Here is a 19,836-nt window from a genome sequence, read left to right as displayed (position 1 = left end):
CGAGTCGGTAGTGACGAGCAAATGTATGAAGAGATTTCCATGTAGCCACCCTACATATTTCTTGCAGCGACACCAATTGAGACTCCACCCAAGAAGTCGCTTGAGAATGTAAAGAATGAGCTTTAAGGCCTTCAGGAACTGGTTGGCCCTTGCAACTGTAGGCTGAAGAAATAGCCTCCTTCAACCAGCGAGCAATTGTAGCCTTAGAAGCTTGCTTCCCCCTACTGGGACCACTCCACAGGACAAAAAGATGATCGGAAACCCGAAAAACATTAGTGACTTCAAGATAATGCAATAAGACTTGTTTGACGTCAAGACGACGGAGATCACTATTACCAGATGCCTCGAGATCCTCTGGCGAAAAAGCGGGGAGTTCAACGGACTGGTTAATGTGAAAAGACGAAACAACCTTAGGCAAAAAAGAAGGTACAGTCTTTAGAGAAACGCCCGAGTCTGAAAAACGCAAGAAAGGGTCTCTACAAGATAGAGCTTGAAGCTCAGACACTCTCCTGGCTGAACAGATAGCAACCAGGAAAACTGTCTTGAGAGTCAAGTCCTTGAGAGTGGCATGATGAAGAGGCTCAAACGGAGTCGTACAAAGAGCTCGAAGCACCAAATTCAAATTCCACGAAGGACAAATAGACCGGACAGGCAGCCTTAAATGCTTAGCGCCTCTGAGAAAACGAACGACATCCAGATGAGAGGCGACCGGCCAACTCTCAATGGTGCCCAGGAGAGAACCAAGAGCTGAAACCTGAACACGCAGAGAGCTGACCGAAAGACCACACTGAAGAAATGAAAGTAAAACCGCAACAGAAGGCGAGCGAGCCGAAACACCCAACTCTTCACAGACAGACATTTTCAAAAACCTTCCAAACCCTCACATAAGCAAGGGAAGTTGATTGTTTGCGGGCCCTGAGAAGGGTGGCAATAACTTCATCTTTATAACCTCTGCGTCTTAAACGTCTCAGTTCAAAAGCCATGCCGCTAGACAGAAGCGATCCGCCTGGTCGGAAAATACGGGACCCTGCCGCAAAAGATGGGGCAGATGATCGAGACGAAGAGGTCCGTCCACCGAGAGATTCACCAGGGCCGCGAACCACGGCTGTCGGGGCCACTCGGGAGCCACGAGAATAACCGGACCGCGATGGAGTTCTATTCTCTGAAGAACCTTCCCTACTAACGGCCACAGTGGGAACACAGAGAAGAACGGAGGGCCAGGGGAGAACCAACGTGTCCACCCCTTCTGAACAATGCTCCCTCCACTGGTTGAAGAACCGAGGAGACTTGGTGTTGGCTAGCGTCGCCATGAGGTCTAGGTGAGGAGGGCCCCACCTGCGCACAATTAGATCCATCGCTACGTTTGATAACTCCCACTTGCCAGGATCGAGATGTTGACGACATCTCGATCTGCTTGAACATTCTCTTCCCCGCTTTGTGGGAAGCTGCCAGGCGATCCAAGTGCCTTTCCGCCCAGAGAAAAGGTTTGCTGGCTTCTAACGCCATTTGACGACTTCGAATTCCCCCCTGCCGATTTATGTAAGCTACTGTGGTAGAATTGTCTGATAGAACCCGGACAGCTCTGTGATGAATCAGAGGAAGAAAAAAACTTGAGGGCCAGACGAACCGCTCGGGCTTCTAGGCGATTGATGTGCCAGCGAGACTGGGACAGGGACCAGAACCCTTGAGTCGTTTGAGATTGGCAGACAGCCCCCCAACTGAAGAGACTGGCATCTGTCGTTACCATGACCCAAGAGGGAGTCAAAAGAGGCATTCCCTTGAGAAGGTGGGCCAGGAAGAGCCACCATTGTAAGCTGGCGATGGAAGAGTCTGAGAGAGGGAGAATCTCCCGATACTGTTCCGACTTCGGCTTCCAACGGGACAACAATGCTTTTTGTAAAGGACGCATATGAGCAAACGCCAGGGGACGAGATCGATCGAGGAAGCCATGGTCCCTAGGATCTGGAGGTAATCCCATGCCATGGGAAGAGGAAGACACACAAAATTGTTCAACTGATCTATCAGATTGATTGTCCGCGAGTCTGAAAGAAAAATACTTTCCTGATCCAGGTGTTGAAAAGAGCGTCCAAAAATTCCAGTAATTGATTATCCAACCGAGAGATGAGAGAAGGGCTAAGACCCTGTCTACCGCGAGCGCGCAGAGAGAGACGGACTTGGCCCTTATCAACCAATCGTCCAGGTAAGGATGGACTAAAATCCCTTCTCGGCGGAGGGCTGCTGCAACGACCACCATGAACTTGGTAAAGGTGCGGGGAGCAGTGGCGAGACCGAACGGGAGAGCCCGAAACTGGAAGTGTTGACCTAGGACAGTGATGGCTAACCTATGACACGCGTGTCAGAGGTGACACGCCGAGCCGTTTTTGCTGACACGCCTAGCGTTTCAGGACTATCGATTTTTTTTTTTTTTATTGGCTGTGCCGAGCCTTTTTTTTTTTTTCCGGCTGCGCCAACCCTTTAAAATTAGTTTTTTAGTATCCCTCCAGCCGCCCCCCCCCCCCCCCAATGCCCCCGGGCGCAGGGAGGCGCAGCGACAGGCAGGGCCGTGGTGAGGCTCACTTCACCACAGCCCAAAGAAAAAGATCGTGTTGAACGCGCTGATGCTCCTCCTCCTTCCTGCCTGCGCGGCCCCGGAAGTAAACGTTGCCGAAGCCGCGTGGGCAGGAAGGAGGAGAAGCATCAGAGCGTGCAGAAGAGGAGCATCGCTTGCGCTTATGGGCAGCCGCGAAACTCAAATCGCAGCGGCCCGAGAAGAGGAAGAAGCCCGGTAGCAGGGCCGCTGCAGAGCCCATCCTGCGCGACCCGCGAAGAGGAGGCCCAGAGGTCAGAGAGAGGCTGAGGGTCTGTGTGTGTGCGCGCGTGTATGACATGAGTTGAGAGATTGTGTGTGAGAGTGAGGACCTGAATGTTTGCAGAGACTGCATGTGCTTGAGCAAGACAACATGTGGGAGTGAGAGAGAGCCTGTGTGTGTGAGAGTTAGACAGCATGTGCCAGTGAGAGCGTGTGTGTGTGTGTGTGTGTGTGTGTGTGTGTGTGTGTGTGTGAGAGAGAGAGAGAAATGCATGTGAGAATGAGAACCTGACTGTTTGAGGGAAGAAGATGGAGAGAAAAGAAACAGAAAAAAGGACAATATAAAAGGAATTGGCAAAAAAAAAAATAAAAAATAAGAAAGGGAAGATGGAAAAAATAAGAAAGGGAAGGTGGAAAAAAAAGCCTGTGACCAATCAATTAGAAAACTAAGATCAGACAGCAAAGGTTAAAAAAAATATATATATTTTTAGTGATTGGCACATGTAATCTTTGGGAATGTGCAAGAATAGTAACATCCCCAATAGTCATGTGGCAGCAGTGACAGTGGCAGCAGAGGAATGAGAGAGGTTCCGAGGTTGCTGGCAAAAGAGAGGGGGGTCTGCCTTTAGTGTGTGCATGTGAATGAATGGGACTCTGCCTGGGGGTGTATGTGTGTGAATGCATAGGTGCCTGCCTGGGGGTCTGTGTGTGTGACAATGAATTGGTGCCTGCCTGGAGGATGGAGCGGGAGTGGTGTGAAAATGAATGGGAGCCTGCCTGGGTTTGTGTGTATGTGAGGGAGCCAGTGAGTGTGAGAGCATGAGTGTGTATGAGAAAATCCAGGGGAGTAAGAGTTTGTGTGGGAGGGGGAGAGAGTGTTTTAATTGAAGATTTAGCTGACGAAATTCAACAACAAAAAAGTCACTAAGCAGGCAAGGTAAAGAATTATTTGTTTTTGCTTTATTAATAAATACAGTACATATATTAAAATTATAACTTGTTATTAATTAGAGCTACAAATATCACAATTATGGATTTTTCTAGAAGTGACACACCACCCGAGTTATGCTCGGCTTTTTTATGAATTTTGACACACTAAGCTCAAAAGGTTGGCCATCACTGACCTAGGATATGAAAACGAAGGAACTTCTGATGTTCCTGACGAATGGGGGATGTGAAAATAAGCCTCCTTCAGATCTAGGGAAGCGAGAACTTCCCCGGGACGAACTGATGCAATTACCGCTCGCAGGGTTTCATTTTGAAACGGGGAACCTTGAGGGCCTGATTGACCCTTTTGAGATCCAGAATGGGACAGAAGGAATCGTCCTTTTTGGGAACAACGAAGTAAATTGAATACTGGTCGGCGCCCCTTTCGTGTACCGGAAACTGGAAGAATTGCCCCCAATTCCTGAAGAGTCAACAAGGTGTGACAAACCGCAGGCTGTTTGGAACGGCCGCAAGGGGAAACGAGGTAGAGATCCGGCAGGTATCTGGCAAATTCTAATGCATTGTTGAGATTACTTACCTGATAATCTCCTTTTCCTTAGTGTAGACAGATGCACTCAGAACAAATGGGTATAGTATGCTCGTGCTAGCAGTTGGAGACGGATCTGACGTCAGCACGGGTATATATACCCCCACAGGAAGCGTAGCAACTCAGTAATCTTCCTTGCAAAAGCTGTTATGGATGTGTGTACTGATGCTCAGTGAAAATAGTAAAACAGGATTCCCCTGACCGATTGATAGTAGCTGGAGACCGCCAGCATTCCTAACCAGAAGGCGTCGACACCTGGCAAAGGGGATGCTCTTATGTAAACAAATGACACAGCTTACCTTGAATCGGTGAAACCCATGTACACTGGCAGCTGGGCATCTGTCTACACTAAGGAAAAGGAGATTATCAGGTAAGTAATCTCAACATTTCCTAGCGTGTAGCCAGATGGACTCAGAACGAATGGGATGTACAAAACCTTTAATCCTAGCCCGGGCGGGAGGCTGCCTGAGGACCTTGTAGGACTGCCCTCGCAAATGCTGTGTCCTCCCTGGCCTGGACATCCAGACGGTAGAACCTGGAGAAGGTATGGAGGGAGGACCATGTCGCCGCTTTACATATTTCTGCAGGCGACAGCATCCTGGATTCTGCCCAAGATGCCGCTTGTGCTCTGGTAGAATGAGCCTTGACCTGTAGAGGCGGAGACTTCCCGGCCTCTACGTAAGCTGCTCGAATAACTTCTTTAATCCAGCGGGCAATGGTGGGCCGAGAGGCCGCTTCACCTTGTTTCTTTCCGCTGTGCAGGACGAACAGATGGTCCGTCTTTCGTACTTCTTGTGTCATTTCCAGATATCTGGGCAGCAATCTGCCTATGTCGAGATGGCGTACTAAATGCCCTTCAGATTTCTTCAAACCCTCCGTGGTAGGCAAGGATATGGTTTGGTTAAGGTGAAATCGTGAGACCACTTTAGGTAGAAAGGAAGGAACCGTGCGAAGATGGATAGCCTCAGGAGTGATTCTGAGAAAGGGATCACGGCAGGACAGTGCTTGTAGCTCTGAGATGCGGCGTGCTGAACACACCACCAGCAAGAACACCATCTTCAAAGTTAGAGAACGGAGAGACAAGCCCCGAAGGGATCTGAAGGTGGATCCCACGAGGAAATCCAAAACAAGGTTGAGGTTCCACAGAGGTAGTGGCCACTTCAGTGGCGGACGAATGTGCTTGACTCCTTTCAGGAAGCGAGAAACATCTGGGTGCTTGGCAATGGTCTTGCCGTCCCTCCTAGGACCGTAGCAAGACAACGCAGCCACCTGAACATTGATGGAGCTGGGGGGACCCTTCTGAAGTCCATCCTGCAGGAAATCTAAAACAATCGGAATTGTGGTCGCACGTGGGTTGGTGCATTGGGTGTCGCACCAGGCTTCAAATACTCTCCAGATCCTTACGTAGGTGAGGGATGTGGAAAAAATTGCGAGCTCGGAGGAGTGTATCTATCACGGGCTCCGAGTAACCTCTTTTCTTCAGTCTAGCCCTCTCAATGGCCAGACCGTAAGAGAGAATTGAGCCGGATCCTCGTGGAGGATGGGACCTTGACGTAGAAGGTCCCGGAGAGGAGGCAGGGGAAGAGGCTCCCCTGCCACTAGAAGAACTAGGCCCCAGTGTTTCTGAATCTTGTGGATGATGGCGCTCAGCAGAGGCCACGGAAGAAAAGCGTATAGCAGAGTCCCTGGAGGCCATGGCTGAACCAGGGCATCGATCCCCTGTGAGAACGGATCTCGCTTGCAGCTGAACTGGGTACTTGAGCATTGGACTTGTCCGCTAGTAAGTCCATGTCCGGAATCCCCCAGTGATCCACAATCATCTGGAAGGCTGTGGGTGACAGCTGCCACTCTCCCGGATTTAGGCTCTCTGCTGAGGAAGTCTGCCGTGGTGTTGTCCCTCCCGGCAATGTGGACGGCAGAGATGTCCTGAAGATTCGCCTCTGCCCAAACCATCAGCGGTGCTCTCTCTAGAGATACCTGTCGGCTTCTGGTTCCGCCCTGACGGTTGATGTATGCCACCGTGGTGGCGTTGTCGGACATCACTGACTGCTCTGTTCCTCAGTCTGTGAGCAAATCATAGGCATGTCAATCGGACTGCCAGGGCCTCTAGACGGTTGATGTTCCACCCTGACTCTTCTCTGTTCCACCGTCCTTGTGCGGTGAGTTCTTCGCAGTGTGCTCCCCAGCCGCTCAGGCTGGCATCTGTGGTGGGCAGAGTCCACGCGGGGGAGGACATCTTCGACCCCCTGCTCGTGTGGTTGGACTGCAACCACCACCGTAACTGGGTCCGTACTCTGGCTGGCAGAGGTAGGTGTGTGGAATAGTTCCGAAAGCGGGGCTCCATCGAGAGAGCAGGGAGCATTGTAGAGGTCTCATATGGGCCCTTGCCCACGGTACCACTTCCAGGGTGGAGGCCATAAGGCCGAGAACCTGCAGATAATCCCATCAAGTACCGGAGACGCGTCTGAAGTTTTAAGCTTCGCTTGGCAGTGAGACTGACTTTGTCTGCCTGGGTGTCGAACTGTACTCCCAGGTATTCCAGTGATTGGGAAGGCTGTAGGCAACTCTTGTTGAGGTTGACTACCCATCCCAGGCTTTCCAGAAGAGCGATCACTCTGTCGGTTGCCCGATAGCTCTCCTCTCGTGATTTCGCCCTGATCAGCCAATTGTCTAGATAGGGATGGACAAGGATTCCTTCCCGACTGAGTGCCGCTGCTACCACTACGACCACCTTGGTGAAGGTCCGCGGTGCCGTGGCTAACCCGAAGGGCAGAGCCCGGAATTGAAAGTGGCGTCCCAGAACCTTGAAGCGTAGGTAGCGCTGGTGATCCGGATATGCAGGTAGGCTTCTGACAAGTCTAAGACCGTGAGGAATTCTCCTGGCTGTACTGCGGTCTTGACTGAGCGCAGAGTTTCCATGCAAAACCTCGGGACCCTTAAGTATCGATTGACTGACTTGAGGTCCAATACGAGCCGTAAAATACCCTCTTTCTTGGGTACCATGAAATAAATGGAATAGTGTCCAGAATTCGTTTCCCAGGCAGGTACTGGGATGATGGCTTTCAAGGACAGAAGCCTCGCCAGGGTAGCTTCCAATGCTGCCTTCCTGTGTATGGGACATGAAGATTCCACAAACCTGTCCGGAGGGAGATGATGAAAGTCCAGATAATACCCCTCTCGGATGATGGCGAGGACCCACTGGTCCGACGTAATCTCGACCCATCTGGGGTAGAAGAGGGTTAACCTGCCCCCTATGTCTCCGTCCCCCAGATGGATCGGCAGATTCTCATTATGAGGCACAGCCGGGACCTGAACCCGGGCCGGCTCCCCTCTTGCGCTGCTTGGTCCGAAAGGTCCGATTCCTGGCCTGAGGACGAGGTGCCTGATAGCGACTCTTATAGGGAATGAAGCGCTGGGAGCTTCTACCCCTGGAGGGCCTTGGAAAGGCGCGCTGGTTCCTTCTGAACCGATCTTCCGGCAGTCTAGGTACTGGAGAGGTGCCCCATGTGCTGGCCAGTCTATCAAGGTCGCTGCCAAATAGGAAAGAGCCCCTAAAGGGCATTCTGGTGAGGAGTGTCTTCAAAGGAACATCGGCTGACCAATTCTGGATCCAGAGCTGCCTCCTGGCGGCTACGGAGGATGAAATCCCCTTGGCTGTTGTCCGGACTAGGTCTGATGCAGCATCCGTGAGGAACGAGAGAGCTGACTCCATGTCTGCTGCTGGAGCATTGTTCCTGACCTGTGACAAACAGGAGCGCGTCACCACTGTGCAGCAGGTTGCGATCCGCAAAGACAGAGCTGCCACCTCAAAGGTCTGTTTCAGAATGGAGTCCAGTCGCCAGTCATGAGGCTCCTTGAGGGCCGCCGCCGCCCCCCCCGCCCGCAACTGGAATGGTAGTGCGCTTGACCACAGCGCTAATCAAGACGTCCACCTGAGGGCACGCCAGCAGTTCCTGGATAGCCGGTGCCAGGGGGTACATGCCCGTCAGGGCCCGACCCCCTTTGAATGAGGTCACTGGTGCAGCCCATTCTAAATCTATCAGTTGCTGTGCTGCTTGCAAGAAAGGAAAATGGCGGGCTGTAGAACGAAGATCTTCCAGCAGGGGGTTCTGCGCAGAGGGTACCGTAGCGCTGGGACGTGTAATAGCCAACTCCGCCAGGCACTGAGATACCAGGTCAGAGAGATCCTCTAGGGAAGAACCGCCTCATGGTTCGGTATGGCTCAATCCCTGATGGAAGTTCCCCCTCGTCCGGGAGTTCAGACTCATCCGGTGAAACATCAGGGTCCTTCTGAACCGGACTGTCTGGAGGCAGGAGGTTCTGCCCACGATAAGGGCGTGAAGGTCCAGGGACAGGATCCACAGGAGCCACAACAGCAGCAGCAGGGCCTGGACGGGCAGCTGACTGCATCTGGACAAAGGCATGAATCCCTTTAAAGAGATCCACCCAAGAAATGGAAGCGGTATCTAATCGCCGGGGTACCAGGTCCCCCGGGATTCCAGGTTGGTCGAGACTGCCCGCTAAATCCGGGGTGGCCCCTGGGGAACTGTCAGCAAACCTTGGTTGAGACTGGTCCTGGCCCGAGGCTCCCACGGCCTCCTCACATTGGGCACAAAGGGAGTCTGGCTCTTCACTGTGCGTGGCTCTAAGCTGGCATGCTGAGCAGAGGCCAAGGGCTTTAATGCCAGAATCAGGAGGCGCCGCCGCTGAAGATGCTGAGGCGTTCTGTTCCATTGAGGAATATACGCCAAATACAATATGCGCACAACAATATGCGGCAGCAATATGCGCTTAATACAACAGGCGCTTAATAATATGCGGCAGCAATATACGCTTAATACAACAGGCGCTGAATACAACAGGCGCTCAATAATATGCGGCAGCAATATACGCTTAATACCACAGGCGCTCAATAATATGCATTAGTGGTCAGCAATGGATGCTCAATGCTATCCAATATGCGCTCATTAGTCTGCGGTCAGCAATATACGCACAATGATATACAATATGTGCTCAGTAGTATGCAATATGCACTCAATGATATCCCATATGCGCTGAAGCAGAGACAGGCGCCTATCATAGGCGCTCAATACCTGAACAAGGCAGACAAAATGGCGACCTCCACGGTGTGCCACATGCAGGCAACGCCGCCGATCCTCATTCCTCGGAGACCAAAAAGTAAGATGTACGCCTTACCTGATCCTCAGCGCTTCCCGGCTGGAACCCGGGCGGTCTCCGGCTGCGGGGGGAGAGGGCAAGTACCTTCACCGCCGTGCTTGAGGAAATGCACCCGCTGCCTCGTCCACTGCCTCTTTCGCCACGCCCGAGCCCTTCTCGCCCGGGGGCTATGTCCCTGCCGCGATTCGGCCACTGGACAGAGGTCTTAAACCTCCGGGGGATCGCGGAAATCACCCCAGGAAACTCCAACTGGGGGAGGGACCCCAAGGGTATCACCGCAGGAGTGCGGGGCTCGATGTTGCTGTAGAAATTTAGTAAGAAGAAAATAGAAAATAGAAAGTAGATTGGAAACACGCTCAGCGAGCGTGCAGGCTCTCCAAACTGCTTTGGAGACTGAAATTACTGAGTTGCTACGCTTCCTGTGGGGGTATATATACCCGTGCTGACGTCAGATCCGTCTCCAACTGCTAGCACGAGCATACTATACCCATTCGTTCTGAGTCCATCTGGCTACACGCTAGGAAAAGCCATGTTTTATCACATCGAGGACCCAAAGGTCGGAAATGATTTTGGCCCACTCCGAGAAAAAGAGAAAGACGCCCACCTAAGTTTCGTGCGGAGGAATGGGCTGGCCGAATCTCATTGGGGAGCTGACTTAGAGGTGGTAGACTGCTGACGGCCGTCTCGGAAACCTCGACAGCCACGAAAGGAATGGGACCAAGACTGTGGCCTGGATACCCCTCCCCTGGGAAAGGATTCACGGGCCCTGTTAACATAACGGCGATTCCCCTTGAATAGAGTATGAGTCGGGAAGAACGACTTGGACTGTTTGGGATGGTCCTCTGGCAGCTTATGGACCTTGTTTTCCCCCAAGGACTTAATAAGCTGCTCCAGGTCCTCACCAAAAAGCAGTTTGCCCTTAAAAAGGAAGAGTGCCCAGCTGAGCCTTAGAAGAAGTATCAGCGAACCAATTGCGTAACCAGAGAAGACGTCTGGCAGATACTGCTGAAACCATAGCTTTAGCTTGGACCCGAAGCAAATCATAGTGCATCCGCACCATAGGCAATAGCACCTTCCAAACGTTCAGCCTGCTCAGCCTCTGCAGTCCTGGGTGCTGAGTAACTGCTGCATCCACCTAAGGCTTGCCCGCTGCATGAGACTGCTGCAAATTGTCACCCGGACACAAAGAGCTAAGACTTCAAAAATGCATTTTAAATAAAATTCAAGTTTACGATCCTGTACATCTCGTAATGCTGTAGCGCCCACTACCGGGATTGGTAGAGCGCTTTGTCACAGCGGTGACAGAAGAATCCACCTTAGCAATTTTTAAAACGTCCAGGCAGTCCTCAGGGAGCGGGTACAATTTATCCATAGCCCTTCCAACACGAAGACCAGTCTCTGGGGACTCCCATTCCCAGAGGAGGAGCAGGCGGTGCATAGGATGAAAAGGGAAGGTATGCGGTAAAGCCCTGAGTCCCGCCAGGACCGGGTCCGTGTTTGGTGTCATCGCCGCCACCACAGAGTCATCTGGGGGGGGCATCAATTCCCAATTCCTGCAGAACGAAGGGAATAAGAGGCTCCAGCTCCTCCCACTGAAATAAACTCAGGACCCGGGGATCGTCACCCTCTAAAGGGGGGGGGGGGGTCTACCGGGGGAGGGGGTCCACATGAATCCTAATAGAGCCCTGAGGGTCTGGGAGAACGTCAGGGGAAGACACTGGAAAATTAGGAGGGTTAGGAAGGGGGGAAACAGGAGGGGGGGCCCACCTCCCTCTGTAAACTGGCTAGGTAACAATCATGCATTAATAACACAAATTCAGAGGAAAAACGAGGCCAGACCGGATTACTAATTGGGGGGGGGGGGGGGGGGGGGGGGGGGTGTCCAAGCCACACACACACACACCCCCGAGAGCAAACCGGGCTCAAATCGGGGGGGGGGGGGGGGGGGGGGGAGGAATTTCATGTCCCCAGCCCCCGGGGAAGCAGGAAGAGTTTCCTTTGAAATCCCCAAAATGGCTGCCGGAGCCACACGTTCCCAGGACGGGAACGGCTTTTAAATTAGTCGGGGAGCCCTTCCCCTAGGTCGAAGAGGTGGTGATTCGATGGAGGAGCCCTCACCCCCTGAAATGCACCGAGAACAGACCCCTTCTCGGGAGAGCCAGGAGGCCGACTCTCCACAGGCTAAACAAGATGGCCACGGCATCGAGCAGGAAAAACAGCCGCCGAGGAGCTGGGCAGGAGATTGAACCCCGCTCCCTCCACACAAAAATAAAAACTGCTGTCTCTTATGTATTTAAATAAATTATATATATATATATATATATATATATATATATATATATATATATATATATATATATACATATACATACACACACACATACACATATATATACTGTAAAGTGAGTTAATTTTTTTTTTTTTAAATAAAAAAATTCACAGAAGCAGGGGCATGAGAGTCATCCCTGAAGGCTCAACTGAGGTATGTGCATCTCGGGGCATGGCAGCAGTAAAGTGGGGAGAGGGACTGGCACCACCAGTATCACCCACACTAGGTCACCGGGAAGGGAACCTAGGCTGACAGAAATATCAAGGGGCACAGCCCCCCTAGGAACCCCAAGAGCGAGGGAGACAAAACTATCTGCCCTGACACAGTTAGTCAGAGAAAAACTGACAAAAGGAAAACTTCTCTTTTTTTTTTTTTTTAAAACAATTAAGAAGTAAAGTAAATGTACTTGCGTGAGCTTGCCCCAGAGAAAGAAGAAGAAGAAAGACTAGAGAGGGCAAGCTAAACAGGGAACCAAAGGGTGAGCTGTTCCAACTGCTGGAGACAGACTAATACTGAGGGTTCCTGGGTGGGTTCCGTCCTTATATGGGCTAGCCTCAGAACTCTGGTCTGTCTCCAACTGCTGGAACGGGGGCTTAACCCATGGTCTGGACCAGCGCTTCTCAACCGGTGTGTCGCCAAGCACCGGCTGGTGTGTCGCGTGCTCCTGGTCTCTCCCGCTGCTCTCTCTTCCCTGCTGCCGTTGCCGCCGGGCTATCAACACGTTCAAGTCCAGCGGGAACGGCAGCAGTGCTAAAAGAAGCTGTCGCACCCATGGCTGGCCTTTTCTTCTTCCCGCGCCTGCCTGCCTGCCTGCCCCCCCCCCCCCCACCCCATGACCCGGAACAGGAAGTGATACGCGGTGTGCAGGAAGGAGAAAGAGCCGTGCTGCATGATAAAGTAGCAGCAGCAGCAGCAGCTTCGGCCCCCGAGCAATTGAAGCAGACAGTAATCGGGAAAGGAGATAGCAGCATGAGCCTCCTGCAGCCGATGGGATTCTATTTTCTTGGCTTGCGGGGGCTGGAGGAGGTGGCCTGCTGCAGCTACCATTTGTGCTCGGGGAGGGGCGGGGGAGAGGAAGTGACTGAGAGAAAGAGAGAAGCAGCCAGCATGTGTGTGAGTGAGAGAAACTGGTCAGAGAGCTGATGTATGTGTATATGTGAGAGACAATGAAAGTGACTGCTCAAGGAGATGACCGATGTGTATGTGAGAGTGAGAGACATTAGTCAGGGAAGTGACTGATTGTGTGTGAGAGAGAAAAAGCATGGAAGTGAGAAATCTGGGTATGTGAGAAAGCATGGGAGTAAGAAACCTGGTGTTGGGGGGGGGGGGGGATTTGTGTGAAAGAAAGCATGGGAGTGAGAAGCCTGATTAATGTGAGAGAGAGCATGGGAGTGGGAAGCCTTGTGTGTGTGCATGCATGAGAGAGAGAGAGACTGGTTGGTAAAGTGACTGTGTGTGTGAGAGAAAGAGACTGGTGTGTGTGAATGTGAGAGAAAGAATGTGATTCAGGGAATGAGAAGCCTGTGCAGTGGAGAGCGAGCATGGAAATGAGAGAGAGACTGGTGTGTGTGTGTGTGTGTGTATGTGTGTGTAATAGAGAGAAAGTGATTATGGGAATGAGAAGCCTGTGCATGTGAAGAGTGAGCATGGGAGTGAGAAGCCTGAATATCTGAAAGAACATGGGAGTAGGAAGCCTGTGTGTGTATATGCATGAAAGAGATCAGGTGACTGGTGTGTGTGTGAGAGAGAAAGAAAGTGATTATGGGAATGAGAAGCTTGTGCATGTGGAGAGAACAAGCATGGGAGTGAGAGACTGGTGTGTGTGTGTGTGTGTGTGTGTGAGACAGAGAAAGTGATTATGAGAGTGAGAAGCCCGTATATGTAAGTAGAACACGGGAGTGGGAAGCCTGTGTGTGTGTATGGCATGAGAGAAACTGTTCAGGAAGGTGACTGGTGTGTGTTTGTCAAAGACTGGGAGATGATTGGTGTGTGAGACACAGAAACTGGTCTTGGGGGCATGACTGGTATGGTGTGTGTGTGTGTGTGTGAGAGACATGGGCACTAAGGAAGAGGACCATGAGTATAGAGCTTAGCCTCTACTGCTGCTTTTGCAGTGTGCTACGGCCTGCATGGAAGAGGAGTAGGAGAGCTGCTGGAGGGGGTAAGTAAAGGTGGCTTTTTAAGTTTATTTTTCTTGATTGACTGCCATTTTAATTATTTAATATTATGTGATGTGTCTGCTTTTTTTGAAATATTTTATTGGTGTTTGGAGAAGGTTTAATAGTTTTTAATGAGTTTTTAATTGTTGGATGTTATTCTGTTCATAGCTGTTTTGAGAAGCAAAATTGCTTACCTTGTAATAGGTGTTATCCCAGGACAGCAGGATGTAGTCCTCACATATGGGTGACGTCATTCACGGAGCCCTAATGCGAGAAAACTTCTGGTAAAGTTTCTAGAAGCTTTTAACTGGCAGCCTGGGGCTACTGAGCATGCCCGGCATGCCATGATATTCCCTGCCACAGGGGTCTCACTGAAGTCTGGTATGTAGCAATAAGCGTTAGCAAAGTAAAATAATAAAAGTCTGAGGCCCAACTCCGTGGGGTGGCAGGTGGGTTCTGTGAGGACTACATCCTGCTGTCCTGGGATAACACCTATTACAAGGTAAGCAATTTTGCTTTATCCCAGGACAAGCAGGATGCTAGTCCTCACATATGGGTGATTAGCAAGCTAGAGGCTGAGTCATTGTCCATGCAGGTAGCAGTGATGCGTTTGAGGAAATGATGCAGCCGAAGATCACAGCAGGTTGGTTGTAGAAGGAGCTGGGATTAAACTGGAAACAAGTTCTTTAAGACAGATTGTCCATAGGCTGAATCTTGTCATCCTTGCTTGTCCAAACAGTAATGAGCTGCAAAGGTGTGAAGAGAACTCCATGTTGCTGCTTTACAGATGTCAATGATTGGCACTGAACGAAAATGTGCTACTGAAGTTGACATTGCTCTTACTCATTCAGCCTTTACTCGCCCTTGGAGAGGAAGGCCTGCTTTTTCATAGCAAAACTGTATGCAATCTGCTAACCAATTGGATAGAGTATGCTTTCCCACTGCTTTACCTGGCTTATTTGGATCATAAGAGACAAAAAGTTGATTGGATTTTCTCAGGGATGTAGTGCGATTCAAATAAAAAGACAATGCACGTTTACAGTCCAAAGTGTGTAAAGCTCTTTCTCCTTGGTGAGAGTGAGGCCTTGGAAAGAATGTGGGTAGAACTATGGTTTGATTTAAATGGAACTCCGTAACTACCTTAGGAAGGAATTTTGGATGTGTACGGAGAACCACTTTGTCATGGAGAAACTTTGTATACGGTTCATACGTGACAAGTGCTTGTAACTCACTAACCCTTCTAGCTGATGTAATGGCTATGAGGAAGATAGTCTTCCATGTGAGAATTTAAGATCACAGGAAACTATGGGTTCAAAAGGAGAACGCATTAATCCTGTTAAAACCAAATTCAGATCCCATTCTGTGACTGGAGGCCGAATTGGTGGTTTAAGGTGAGTTAAACCTCTCATAAACCTACTGACGAGAGGTTGTGTGGATATAGGCGCATCTCCTATCTTGTTATGATAAGCTGAGATTGCACTCAAATGTACTCTGATTGATGAAGTCTGAAGACCAGAGTCTGAAAGATGGTACAAATAGTCTAGAAGAGAAATCGTGGGCAAGTGAAGGGATTAATATTATTTTGCTTGCACCAGAAAGTGAACCGTTTCCATTTGAAAGAATAATTCTTTCTTGTGGAAGGTTTGCGTGAAGCTATGAGTACTTGAGAAACATTGGTTGAAAGATTGAGTGGTTGTAGGATTAAGCTTTCAACATCCATGCAGTCAGGGATAGGGACTGAAGGTTGGGATGTCGCAACCGACCCTGATCCTGAGTTATGAGATTGGGAGCTACTCCCAGGCGTATTGGATCCTTGACTGAAAGGTCTAGCAGTGTGGGAAACCATACTTGTCGAGGCCAATATGGGGCTATGAGAATCATGGACCCTTTATCCTGTTGTAGCTTCACCTGCGTCTTGGTGATAAGCGGTATTGGAGGATATGCATATAGTAGGCCTGAGTTCCAAGGGCGAGCAAAAGTGTCCTTGGCTGGCTGGTTCTTCTGTTTGTGTAGGGAACAGAAGTTGTCCACTTTGTGATTCAGATGCGACGCAAAGAGGTCTGTTGTTCGTTGTCCCCAACGTTGGAATATCTTGGTCGCTATTGAGGGATTCAGGGACCACTCATGTGGTTGGAACTGGCGACTGAGTCGGTCTGCTAGTATATTTTGAATTCCTGCTAGATAAGTAGCCTGTAGGAACATTGAGTGACTCAAGGCCCAGTCCCAAATTTGTGCAGCTTCTTGACAAAGGAGATACGAGCCCGTACCTCCCTGTTTGTTGATGTACCACATGGCTACCGTATTGTCTGTTTGGATCAGCACAGTTTTGTGTGAAAGGCAGTCCTTGAACGCATGCAGCGCATAACGTATAGCTCGAAGTTCCAGAAAATTGATTTGATATGTGGCTTCGAGTTTTGTCCAAGTTCCTTGAGTTTGAAGAGAGTTTATGTGAGCTCCCCACCCCAAGGTGGATGCATCTGTAGTTAATGTTATCCGAGGGACCGGTTTTTGGAAGGGTAGGCCCTTGTGTAAATTGTCCTTGATTGTCCACCATTGTAGCGAGGAGCGTAGTTGGTGGGTTACTTGGATTTGATAATGTAGTGGTTGAATGGCTTGGATCCATTGTGATCGAAGAGTCCATTGGGTTACTCTCATGGCAAGTCTCGCCATAGGAGTGACATGAACCGTTGAAGCCATGTGGCCTAGTAAGATTAGGAACTGGTGAGCTGTCACCTGTTTTTGTATGGCATCCTGCACTTTGATGCCAAACAAATTATCTCCCTGACATGGAAGGTCTACTAATCTAGAAACATAGAAATGACGGCAGAAGAAGACCAAACGGCCCATCCAGTCTGCCCAGCAAGCTTCACACATTTTTCCTCTCATACTTATCTGTTTCTCTTAGCTCTTGGTTCTATTTCCCTTCCACCCCCACCATTAACGTAGAGAGCAGTGATGGAGCTGTATCCAAGTGAAATATCTAGCTTGATTAGTTAGGGGTAGTAAGGGTAGTAACCACCGCAATAAGCAAGCTACACCCATGCTTGTTTTACCCAGACTATGTTATACAGCCCTTATTGGTTGTTTTTCTTCTCCCCTGCCGTTGAAGCAGGGAGCTATGCTGGATATGCATGAAGTATCAGTTTTTTTTTCTCCCCTGCCGTTGAAGCAGAGAGCTATGCTGGAAATGCGTGATGTATCAGTCTTCTCCCATGCCGTTGAAGCAGAGAGCCATGCTGGATATGCATCGAAAGTGAAGTATCAGGCACATTTGGTTTGGGGTAGTAACCGCCGTAACAAGCCAGCTACTCCCCGCTTTGTGAGTGCGAATCCTTTTTTCTTCTCCCCTGCCGTTGAAGCAGAGAGCTCTGCTGGATGTGTGAAGTATCAGTTTTTTCTTCTCCCCTGCCGTTGAAGCAGAGAACTATGCTGTATATGCATTGAAAGTGAAGTATCAGGCTTATTTGGTTTGGGGTAGTAACCGCCGTAACAAGCCAGCTACTCCCCTCTTTGTGAGTGCAAATCCTTTTTTCCATGTTTCCTCTTGCTGTTGAAGCTTAGAGCGATATTGGAGTCACAGTAAGCATGTATATGTTTATTGAATAAGGGTATTGTCTCCAGGCAGTAGCCATCATTCTGGCGAGTCACCCACTCTTCTGTCCTGGACTTCAGGGCGTAAATCTGAAGCCTTTAGCCAGGCCCACCTTCTTGCACTGATGCCGGATGCTGCTGTTCTAGATGATGTTTCGAAAGCATCATAGGCTGCCCTTACCTCATGCTTTCCAGCATCTAAACCCTTTTGGATAATCTGTTGTGCTGCCTCCTGTTGTTGCTGAGGCAGAGAGGGTAGAAACTCTTCAATTTGTTTCCAGAGATTCCTCTGGTGCTGCGTCATGTAGAGCTGATATGCAGCAATTTTAGAGTTGAGCATGGCTCCCTGGTAGATTTTTCTGCCCATTAAATCTAAAAATCTACTGTCCTTTCCTGGAGGGATTGAGGCATGAGTCTTGGATCTGCGGGATTTTTTCTGAGCAGATTCTACAACCAGGGAATTGTGAGGAAGTTGAGGTTTCTCAAATCCTGGGGCTGCTTGAACGAGATAAGTAGAGTCTACTCTCCTGTTTACAGCAGGGGTTGTGCATGGATGTTCCCATATCCTCTGCTGAAGCTGTAATAGCACTTCATGCACTGGAATGGCTAGATTGTGCTTAGATGGATCTACAAACTGTAAAATTTCAAGCGTCTGCTGCCTCTCATCCTTTTCAGCCTGGAGTTGGAAGGGTATGGACTCAGACATTTCTTGAATAAAAGAGGAAAATGAAAGGTCCTCTGGAGGTGACTGCTTTTTGGCTTGAGGTGGAGAAGTCTCAGACAAGAAATCCTCTGAGGAATGCTCAGATTCTGTATCTGACCAAGTATCAGAAGTAGAAGGTGATACTGAGGAGGTTCCGGCCTTTGAGGTGGAGGAACCCCTGAAGGTCCTTGTAAGGGATCTTGAGGATCCGGTGAATGCTCTGTCCTCTTCTTCTTGTCCAGGTGCTATGGGCAATGAGGCCAGGAGGTCTTGATTCCTCTTAGTGAGGATGTTATGTAACTGTGCTTCAGAAGTGGAAGTGTCTGGAGCTATAAATGAAGAGTGCTTAAATTTTCCCGATGACTTTTGAGTGGAAGATGTTTTTCTTGGCACAGGTGCTTTAGACGGTGCCATTGTGTAGAGACATCGATTGTGAAATAGGTGGCATCGATGAAGTATTGAAGGTGAACATCGATATTGGAATCATCGATGAAATCGGCCTGGCAGGCATCGTGGGCATCGGAATTTGTGAAGGAACCGATGACATTGATGGTGCGTGTAATGAAAATGGAACTGTCATCGAAGAAGTCATCAGCGGAATCGATGAAGTCATCGCTGACATCGGCGTATATGCCGGCATCGACTGAAGTGTCGGCATCATCGGTGGAGTCGCCGGCATCGGCTGTGAAGCCGGTATCGAGGGTAGAGACATCGGTGATCCCGCCAGCATAGACACGGTGGTCGGTATCGACACGGTGGTCGGCATTGGCGATGACGCCGGAATTTGATGCTGCAAGGCATCAGTGACTATTTGTTTAATTAAAGCAGTCAAGTCAGTAATCAGAGTTGATACTTGCTGCGATGTCGACGGTATAGATTCTGGAACCGATGGCACCGAAGTGGTGGAAATTCTTTGCTTCTTATGGATCGGTTCCTCCGGCGGCAGAATCGATCGATGCCGTCTGTGTTTATGCTTGGAACATGGTTCAGATACCGACCTTGTCGATGTGGACGGTGTTGGAGAGGAGGCATCCCCCGAACCCTCCGGTAGTCTTTTCTTGATCAGTATCTTCTTTGTGAGGCCTACCGGCGATGATTTTGTGGACGTCGTCGGTGAAGGCCCTGATTGAATTTGGAAAATTTGTGCCATTTTGTTTTTGGCGGAGTTTTCTTCCTTTTACCGTCATTTCTTGGCATTTTGAACAGGCAGCGATGTCATGTTCTCCTCCAAGGCACCGAACGCATTCGGTATGCAGGTCCGTTATGGACATTGTTCGGTTGCAGGCCGGGCACTTTTTGAAGCCTGATGTTTTCTCGGTCGACATCCGTCGATGGAAGATAGGAATTTTCTTTAGCGAAAATTAAGGTATTTGTCACCAGCCGGTGACAGAGTGTATGAGACCCGCGATGGGCAAATTTTACACAAAAAATTGTGAAGTTGTGAGGAAACCTCACAGGGCCTCCTGTGACCCGCGATGTCGTTAGCAGCGCGGAAAAAAGAAGACTGAAGTGAGACCCCTGTGGCAGGGAATA

At 49.9% G+C, this 19,836-nt stretch overlaps 1 protein-coding gene across 1 annotated transcript in view; it reads right to left on the bottom strand.

Moving 5' to 3' along the window:
- The window catches only part of USP16 (ubiquitin specific peptidase 16), a 557,777-nt gene that overhangs the window by 470,519 nt on the left and 67,422 nt on the right, over window positions 1–19,836 (bottom strand). The gene's annotated exons all lie outside the window — the stretch shown is intronic.

Source organism: Rhinatrema bivittatum, chromosome 15 (assembly GCF_901001135.1).
Source record: "Rhinatrema bivittatum chromosome 15, aRhiBiv1.1, whole genome shotgun sequence".
NCBI lineage: Eukaryota > Metazoa > Chordata > Amphibia > Gymnophiona > Rhinatrematidae > Rhinatrema > Rhinatrema bivittatum.
This window is presented reverse-complemented; position numbering and strand designations above follow the sequence as displayed.